The 9,616-nt window shown below is 46.6% G+C and overlaps 1 protein-coding gene across 1 annotated transcript in view; it reads right to left on the reverse strand.

Moving 5' to 3' along the window:
- The window catches only part of Rnf152 (ring finger protein 152), a 92,251-nt gene extending 82,971 nt beyond the window's left edge, over nucleotides 1-9,280 (reverse strand). The window contains exon 1 of the mRNA XM_008840644.2: nucleotides 9,129-9,280. The gene's annotated coding sequence lies outside the window, so the exon portion shown is untranslated. The remainder of the gene's footprint in view (nucleotides 1-9,128) is intronic.
- Between the last annotated feature and the right edge of the window lie 336 nt (nucleotides 9,281-9,616).

Genomic DNA, 9,616 nt, shown 5'->3' on the forward strand with positions numbered 1-9,616 from the left:
AAAAAAAAATTATGAGTTAAGTACACAGGTTAAACAGTAAGAGAGATTTTTGTTAGAATTATGTCTGGCAAGTAACAAGGATTCAATATTTGAATTGTTTGTCCAATATGTGGCTTGTTCACTGATGCTCAATGTTTTGAGTGCCATATTTATACCCCACCATTTAGTAGATGGAACCTTACCTTTGGGGTTCTGAAGTAAACAGTGTCATGGCTGGAGCAGACAGAGAGGCAGTCTGTCTAGTTAAGGCTAACGATACCTGCATGGGTAAATCATCTGCTACTCCACTAAAATGCCAGCAATCTTTAGGCCTCCTGCAATAAGAGGGAAATTCTCCAAAGCACAGATTTCTCCATGTGCCCCTCAACCACTTTTTGGTTTAATTTGACTGGGTTGCTTTTGTTGTTGTTGCTTGTTATTATTGTTTTAATAAAGAGTCTCACGTAGCCCAGGCTACTCACATATAATGGAGGCTGACCTTGAACTCCTGATCCTCTTACCTTTACCTCCCTAGGTTCAATCCCCACACCAATAAACAAACAAACAAACTGGGCATGGTAGGCACACCTGTAATCCTAGCACTTGGGAGATGGATGTAGACGGCAAGGTCTTCCAAAGCTACATATCAAGTTTGAGGCCAGTCTGGACTACATAAGTCCTTGCTTGTCTCAAAAACAAATGCTGAGGTTACAGGCATGCACCACCACACGAAGCTCTCCAACCACTTTTAATCTCATATTATCCTGCAAGCACTTTTCAACTGATACAACTGCCAAAGAATATCACACTAAACACAGGTTCTGAGACATCTGAGCTCCATCCTCTATCCTTCCCACTGAGAATTTTGTTTTGCATGAATGTATTCCTGACCAGCTTCTCCAGCAGTGCAACATATTTCCCTGCTTGGTAATAACTCTCCAACACAGTAAACATATGAATGAGTACTCCAAAATCAAAGAGGTCAGGTCACACAGATGTGCCTCACAAAGGAATTTAAGCTCACATGGTAATTATGAGAAGAGATGAGGTGGTAAGCCTTGTTATTCAGGCTGTCAAATACAGTCACCATTCAATTGTGCAGTGGCCTGATAGGTGAGAAGTCCTGAGGTTGTTTGCTACTTGTCTTCAAGGAGAAAATAGATTTTTAAAACTTAATTCATTTATTTATTATTTTATTTTTATTCATTTTGTAAGTAACAGGAAGCTGGAAGCTGAAAAACAACTAATTTTGCTAGAGTGACCCTCAATGAGAATCTCCACCTTCCAACCACATTGGTATACACACAGCACTCTGGCAATTCAAATTTAATTCAGCATTTAATCGTTATTTGTGTAAATAGAGGAAGCTCTTAGAAGTTTCTCTCTTTTAAGTTCCTTTAATAGTATAGGCCAAAAGTGTCTACAATTCTTTCATCATGGTAGGTCAAAATCATTTTCTATCTTATCAAAGATTCGCCAACAATTGGGAATTGATCACTCCCTGTGCATAAGCATGATGACAAATACCGGAAGAGGTGAAACTCATATAGTCCAGGTGTTGAAGGAGCTTTCAAGAAAACTGAGATCCTGCTAAGGCCCCTGGAGGGAAGCGCACCCCTGCTACCCTCTCCCACAGCTGGCCAGGATCTAGAAAGGCAATGTCTGGAAGGGCCTCATGCATTTGAACTCTGGGGACATGTATCTTGACGGCAAAAGACATCCTGGGGAATCTCTTTAACTATCTATAGTGAGTTTCTGTATTTTTACACTTGAACAGAAAGGCACTTCAATCTTAAGTGACAGTACAAATGATCTTTGGAATGAATGAATAAATGAATGAATGGAAATGAATGGGTAACAATGAACACAACGAGTCAGAGGAGGCAATTTTGCCAGAGAACTTTGGAATAATGATCACTGAGGGATAAAGTGATCCAGTTAAACATTTTAAAAGAGTTGAGAATTGAAGTGAGCATTTAGCTATAGGATGGAAGGAGGAAAAGAGAAGGCATCTGAGGCCACAAAGTATAGTAGAACTAAGAAAAAGGCTACACAAAGCCTTTGGGTAAACTGTACATTTACCATCCCAGCTAATGTGGAGTTTTAAGGTCAAGCGTAAAAGTCAAGACTGGAGGAGTTGGGAAGATAGATCAGTTGATAAAGTCTATGCTGGATAGCTTCAGTTGTCAACTTGGCACACCTGGGTAGAGGAAATCTCAATTGAGGAATTTCCTCCACTGGATTGGCATGGAGCATTTTCTTGATTATTGAGTGATGTGGAAGGGCCCAGCCTGCTGTGGGCGGTGCCACACCTGGGCAGGTGGTATTGTGTTGTATAAAAAAGTAAGCGCTGAGCACAGGCCAGAGGAGTAAGCCAATAAGCAGTGTACCTCCATGGTCTGTACTCCAGTTTCCTGACCTGAGTTCCTGCCTGGCTTCCCTCAGTGATGAACTGTGACCTGGGAGATGTAAGATGAAATAAACCCTGTCCTCCCTGAGTTGGTTTTGGTCAGTGTTTTTGTCACAGAAATATAAAGTAACTAAGGCACCATGTAAGCATGAGTACCTGAGTTCAGTTCCTAAAACCAATATAGAAAAGACAGGCATCAGGCATGGTAGTGTGTGTCTATACTCAGGACCAGGGAAGCAAAGATGGCAGATCCCTGAGACTTTCTGGCCAGTAGGCCTAGCGTACTTAGTGAGCCTCAGACCAGTGAGAGATGCTGTCTTAAAATACAAAGGTGGTTCCTTTCTGGCACATGCATCACACATGAACATACATGTGTACACATACACACACAAGTCAATACCAGAAAGGAATTTTGGGGATAAGCTGAGAAAATTCTAAAGGAGAAACTAAATAATATGAGCTTCCCCTACAAGAAAACAGGAGCAAGGGAGGGGGTGGCCTTTTGAAGGCCCCTTGAACTGCGGGGGTGGGGAAGTCTGGAGGCCAAGATGCCCACTGCCTATGAGATTGGGGACTGTTACTAAAAATGGACAGTTACTCTGTCAGTAAGCAGAACAGCAATACTAATAATGAAATTGCCCAATTCCACAGCATCTGTGAAAGCTTTTATCCAAATTACATTAGTTGCTGTGATTATCTACGTTTAAAAATGGGACTGAGTCAGCCAGGTGACATTTCTTTGGTAGGTAGGACTGAGCTAGGAGGGGAGGAATAAATCCAAGATGTGGCATCTGTAGATTCTGCTTCCCTGACCACTTCTTCATGTCATCTACCCCTGCTCTGCAGGAGGTCTGGTACCACAGGAAGCCTGTGTTAGGGCCAAACAGGTTTAATTATCCAGGGTGTCTCCACTGAGTTCATTTATGAAAGAATCAAGAATCCAAGCAATACAGAATATGTCTTTTCAGACTCAGCCCCTCCACTCTAGTAGCTTGCATGCAGCACCCACAGAAAGAGCATGCTGCTGGTGCCTCAATAGCCATATGGGTCTATGAGGAGACCATGGATCTCAAAAGTCATGAGGGAAAATGTGGGTTAGACATACACTGCTTGAGACCTCTCTTTAAATCCTACAATGACACTGAAAATCAATTAGAAACAGAAAAACTAAAAAATACACCCAAATAATGATTTCCACCATGTGGGGCTGACTCTTGGGACCCGTGGTATGACTGTAGAGCCATGAGAAGCAGCAAGAAAACCAATGCCTTTCTCAGCCTTCTTCCCTTCAGACTGCTGTGACATTGTGGAACACTCGTTTCTGTCACAAGTGTCCTCCACCTAAACAACTGACTTCAGAAGGACATTACAGAGGTAAGGACTCAGAGGCCACACAAAGTATAAAAATACATTCTAGAGCGTCTCAAATGCCCTTCAAGACACATCCCGTGGGGCTTCCTTCTCCTGCCTGAGCTGGCTCTCGGACATGCGGCTCTGCATCTTCTCTTAGTCTTGCATCTTCCAGCTCAGAAGCCCCTCGTCATATTTTCTTTTCCGACATGTGAAACTGGACAAGAAGGTGGTCTCTACATCATTAGGTTAATAATCATGTCCTCTCAGTCACTGTGACTTCAGAGGCTAAGTCAGTTTACCATGTCACTTCTATGTCCAAGAGCTATCTTTGAAAATGACTTCAAGGTGACCAGAGACAAAAGCAATACTATTTCATTAAGTTCCATGCTTATCCTTAAAGTGTGTACCAGATCTTGAAACTTCTACTCCTCACAGGTAGTTACCTCAATGTGGACAAAGATATTTAGGATATTAAGGTGACCAGCTCTTCTCAAAGTAATTGTCTCTCTGCAAGTTGCCAGCTACTTGGCCCACATCCCTTTTTAATACTTAGTCCTCAGCACCCAACTCTTTTTATGGAGAGTGGGAAAAAGCAGGTTTTAAAACTCATCACCTTCACAGGCAACATGGTGGCTAATGGAAATAAGAATGCCCTAGAACACTCTGAGTGTTCTGTGAGTTCATCAACCTGAAAAAAACCTCTTGGTCAAATTGCTTTTTCTGAGCATCGAAATAACATGAGGATGACCCAAGGTTACCCTAATGCATTCCTTCGCACTCCAGTCCTTCTCTTTTCCTGAGGTTTTCACTATAGCAGGTCACCTTCTCAGTGATTCCAGGCCCACCTGCCACTCCTTTTATACTGTTGGCTGTTCCAAACAAAATCAGGAAGTCTTAGACAAGAAGCAGATGGTAAGAGAGAAAAAGTCTGCAAGGGACACCTCTCGTTACATAATGTTGGGCATGCGACTTGCTAGCATCAGCCTATCAGTACAGATAGTGACCTATCCCTGCGGTGCAAACCAGGAATCCAAATAGGCATAAAGAAAAGGACTTCAATATTTTTCTTTGTTAATAAGTGTGTAATCATGCTAGATTATGCTACAGTAACACTTTAGTAAATAACAGATTGGAGAAGGACCAGGTTTTTAATAAAATCTGTTATATGTATGCTTGATGAGTGTTTATACATGTGTGTGGATGGGAATGCATGCTCCTCCTTGTGTGTGTGTGTGAGTGTGTGTGTGTGTGTGTGTGTGTGTGTGTGTGTGTGAGTGTGTGTGTGTGAGTGTGTGCGAGTGTGTTTGAGCGTGTGTGTGTGTGTGTGTGTGTGTGTGTGTGTGTATGTGTGTGTGTGTATTCCACCTTGAAACAGTGTCTCTTTGATGCTGTTCTCTGCTTACAGATGGGAGCATCCAGAGATGATTCTGTCTCTGTCTCCCATTTGCTGTATGAACACGGGGGTTACAGATACATGCTACTATGTCCAGTTTTACATGGGTTCTGCAGATTCAAATTCAGGTCCTCATGCTTACATGGCAAGCACTTTGCCCACTGAGCTATCTCCCCAGTTCATGGACCAGATTCTTTAAAATATTTGTCATTGACTTATTCAAACACTGCTCATGGAACAGCAGATAACCTCCAAGCCCTGAGCCAGGTCCCATGGGACAGAGAAGTCTATCAGTCACCAGCAATGCTTACCTGTTCTCACTTCCTCTTTCCATATAACAAATAATAATGAATTGTGGCTAAATGGGGTCATATACCTGGTTTGGGACCAGAACAATGTAACTCATTTCTAGTGGGATTATGCAATTGTTTAAACGACATTGAGCCATATCCTTTCTGGAGTTACAGTGATCCTATAAGATCAGGCTTGATCAAGCCTCCTTCAGTTTAGGTTTTGAGTAACTACAGTGAACATAGCCTACCTACCCATAAAAGCTAGACACAGCCCAGGAAAGAAACTGTGCTGAGCACTGAGGTGTGAAGGTACTCCTTACTCCAGAAAATTCTGAGCTCTCTTGCTAACACTTCACTGCTTAAAAAAGAGTAAGAGAAACCTTAAAAAAAAAATCTCCCTGACCCCAATCTGTTTATTAAATCAGGCAATACAGAAATGCAGAATTTGTCTCCAACTTGCTATGTAGTAGGGACTGAACACCATCTTGAGAAAAAGGCACAGGAAACTTAGTCAGGAAGAAGAAAGGGAGACAGAGTGACAAGGATGGAGCCTAAACAGTCATGAAGAATCCAGATGAAGATGTCAAGGTCCACAAAGAAAGGCTACGTGACTTAGGGAGCAGAGCGCTCCCAAGCAAAAGAAGCAATCAAGTAGAGGCTAGATGAGCCTCCTCAGAAGTCTAGCCCCATTCTTTCTTCATCTCCCTCACTTACAATTAGGTCTCCAGTTCTCTGTCTCTCTACAAGCTCTGTGAAGGTGATTCATGATTGTTTCTCTACCCATCACTCCCCACCCCTCAGGACCTTTCACAGAACCCATTATCTACTAAGAACCCATAAACATCTGCTCAATGAATGATGAGCTTTGAGAAAGGCATTGGCACCAAAGGTCAGCTGTGTGCCAACCTAAAGCTAAACCCACTCCTGCAGATACCTGGGAGTGGGAACCTCCGTCTTAAAAAAAAAAAAAAAAGCAAGTTTGACATCAATACAACACTTTATTATGATTTATCCCTGCACATGATTTAAAACCACAATGAAAACTAATACTACACTGTGGCTATCTTTGTTCTTGGACATGCAATTACATGTGCAGGCAGCTGTTTTCCCATATGGAATTTTCTGTGTGAGGTATTTATTTTTTCTATTAAAAAGGCCACACCCTTGATTCTGTTGCATTATTACAGTCCCTGTTATTCCATCACGTGGGTTTTCTTCTTCCTGCAACCCAGAACACACCCTGAATTACTGCTGACAGAAAAATCACTTGTCAAAAAACCTCAATCCGATCCTAGCACCATACTCATAATCTCAGCATTGGCGGTTGTTTCAGCTGGGATGAAAGGACTGTTGTGCTTTTCCTAGTGATTCTCCAAGCTTTCAGCAGAAGGGTAAACACTGGTGTCACTTCTGGTTTTAAAGTCACCTTTCAAACAAACCACCTTAACCACGAATGACAAAGCTCTCAAGTTTTTTAACTTTAGGAAAAAGCATCTGCCCTGTTCTGTGATGCAGAGGCAGTGCAAAAGTAGCCTTAGGCCCTGAAATCTGACTTCCTGTAACTATTCTTATTCCCCACCCCCTGTGTGGCTTCTAGGAGGGGCCAGTAGTCTAAAGTGTCCTGGTATGTCTGAAGGTTAGGTTTTCAGGGCCCTAGGTCAAGTTAATCTACCATATGGTTAAGTGGATCACAATAGAACTCTCCTTGGAAAGAAATGGAACAGGCCAGAGTTTTTGGAAAAGAACCAACAACTTAAAGATAGAACGAGAATCTAATGGTTCATGGCTTTATAAATGGAAACTTAACTAAAGCTCTGTCTTCTCTAGTCTCTTTCTGCTCGCTCAACCACCCTCTCTGCTACCTCCCAACAATGTAGTGCCAGGCCAGCAGCTCTCTTGATATGACAAGTGCTATTACAATGAAGGGATGGAAGAAAGATGTTACTGTTTCCCAAGAAGGTCACTGCCCTTGGCCAATGCCCTAACTGAGCACTGTTCAAATTTATCATCAGCCTCACAATATCAGCCTTACCATACCTTTTCATTAAATGATGCTCCACTAGACACTTAAGCCAAAATATATTACTGTAGATAAGAATGCTGTCTTCTATCCAAACCCACATTCAGGTACAACTGTGTACTGATGGTATCAAAATTACCACCAGCCAGTAAAACTAATACAAGCCCCCAAAGCACCTTGCCCCCAGCAACCTCTCCAAAAGGAATGAAGTCCTTCGCAATTTGTTGGAGGGGGAGGAACAAGACAGTCAAAAGCATGTCTCTAAGGTAGGATAGATTTTATTTGTTTGTGCAGCCCCACTCCCTCACAAATGGGAACGCTGTGGAAGCAGAAACCACCCAAGCAGCCTTGTGTCAGTACTGTGGGCCCAAATGACCCAGACACCCAGGCGGCTACCCAGACCATCGGGGGTTACCTGTATCTGTCACGCGTCCCTTTCACCCCCTTCTGCGTGATGACATCAAGTGAAAACGGTATGCGTTTAGGAGGCAAGAGGCTGACAAGCAGGAAGCGCAATTGAGACTGAGCTTTGTTCAGCCTGCAGTGAAATACGTGCAGTAAGGGTTAGAGACGCGCAGTACACAGAGAAATCCAAGCAACCCCCGACCCCCAAACCCCGGCCGGCAGCTGGGGCGGGAGTGGGCTTCCCGGGAGCCAGCAGCTGGGAGGGGTGGAGGGCCGACTGGGCATGGAGGGGGCTATATGGATCCTCTCCAGGATAAATAGCCAGCTCTCCGCAGTTCTCCCGCGGTAGAGCAGCTACCAGCAACAGTAATCCCGCAGAAAGAGAGGAGTCGGAAAGGGTGGAGAATAAAGATTATCTTGGGGCAAAGATAGCTAGCAAAATACACTATGTAAACCTGCACAGATGGTAATGCAGGACGCCTAGTCACTCGAGCAGACACACACATCAGGTCTGCATCCCCAGCATCCTTTCCTTTGCCCCTATCCACTACCTCATCAAGTCACTGTCACAGTTTTGCCGATTTCCCTACGGTTTCCAAATCCTTGCAGGGTCCCCCACCACACCCCCACGGTAGGCGGGATCGCGGACCGCCGCTGTGTGAGCAGCGCCCCACGAGTCCAGCTTGCTTTGTCCTGCCTCTGTCCTTCCAGGAGCAAGTGCCCCGGGAGCAGGGGTCCTCACAAAAGCCCCTCAGTGTCTGACCCGCCACTAGGCCCCCACCTTTGCCAAGAAGGGCCCCACGACAACTTCTGGGGTTACAGAAGGTACACCAGGACAGGACTGGAGGAGGCGACCCGAGTCGTGGGAGGGCTGGGGGTGGGGGCACAGCTAGGACGCACGCACATGCACGTGCGCCCCTTAGAGCACGCGCGGCGGGTGCACGAGGCGAGCTCCCTGGGACTAGAGCTCCAGGGGGCATCCCAGGACTCGCCCGAACACAGCGAAGACAGCGCAGCTCACCCGGCCCCAGTCGCGCGCCCAACTCAGCCAGCGCTCTGGAGAAACGCAACTCCCGGGACCACCTCCCCCGGGGACCCCACTCCGGTCCGGTGCTCCCTTCCCCAATCGGCCACCGCAATCACTCTGTCCAAGAGGTATCCCCGCATACATCCCCGGCTGCAGCTTTCCTAGGCGAAGGCATGCCCACGCACCCCTCTGTGCGCCCCGGGACCCAGGAGCGTGTGGTGCAGGGAAACAAACCGAAACTCACTGACCTGTCTCCGCAGCCGGCTCGGGCGCTCGCTAAGCCGACGGCCCCACAGCCGCAGCAGCATCCCGGGTGGTCCCCGCTGCCCGCCGCGCTCCGCCAGACGCTCGCCGCCTGCTCCTCCCGCCCCAGCTTGCGGGGCAACACCGGCAGCGCGGCGGCTGCGCCTCCCGCTGCCCAGCTCTCCCGGCCCGGCCCTCCCTGCGGGCACCGCCCTCCACCTGCGGGGCCGCCCTCCGGGTCCGGGATCCGACCCGCCGCCAGGCGCTCGGCACCAAGCGGGAGCTTTTTGTGTCACCACCCGAGACCTAAGCACCGAAGGGGGCGGGAGGCTGGGCTCTGCTCCCGCGGCACCGCCCCTCCCCGGCGGCTCCACCTCCTCCCGCACCCTACACGGCCGCTAGGCACGCACGTCCATCGGTCTGTCGGTCCTGAACCGCCAACCTCCCCGGAGGGACCAGAGACGCTCCCTCGACCCACCGACGAGCAGTGACC

This window comes from Nannospalax galili, unplaced genomic scaffold, assembly GCF_000622305.1.
Source record: "Nannospalax galili isolate Female #2095 unplaced genomic scaffold, S.galili_v1.0 scaffold298, whole genome shotgun sequence".
NCBI lineage: Eukaryota > Metazoa > Chordata > Mammalia > Rodentia > Spalacidae > Nannospalax > Nannospalax galili.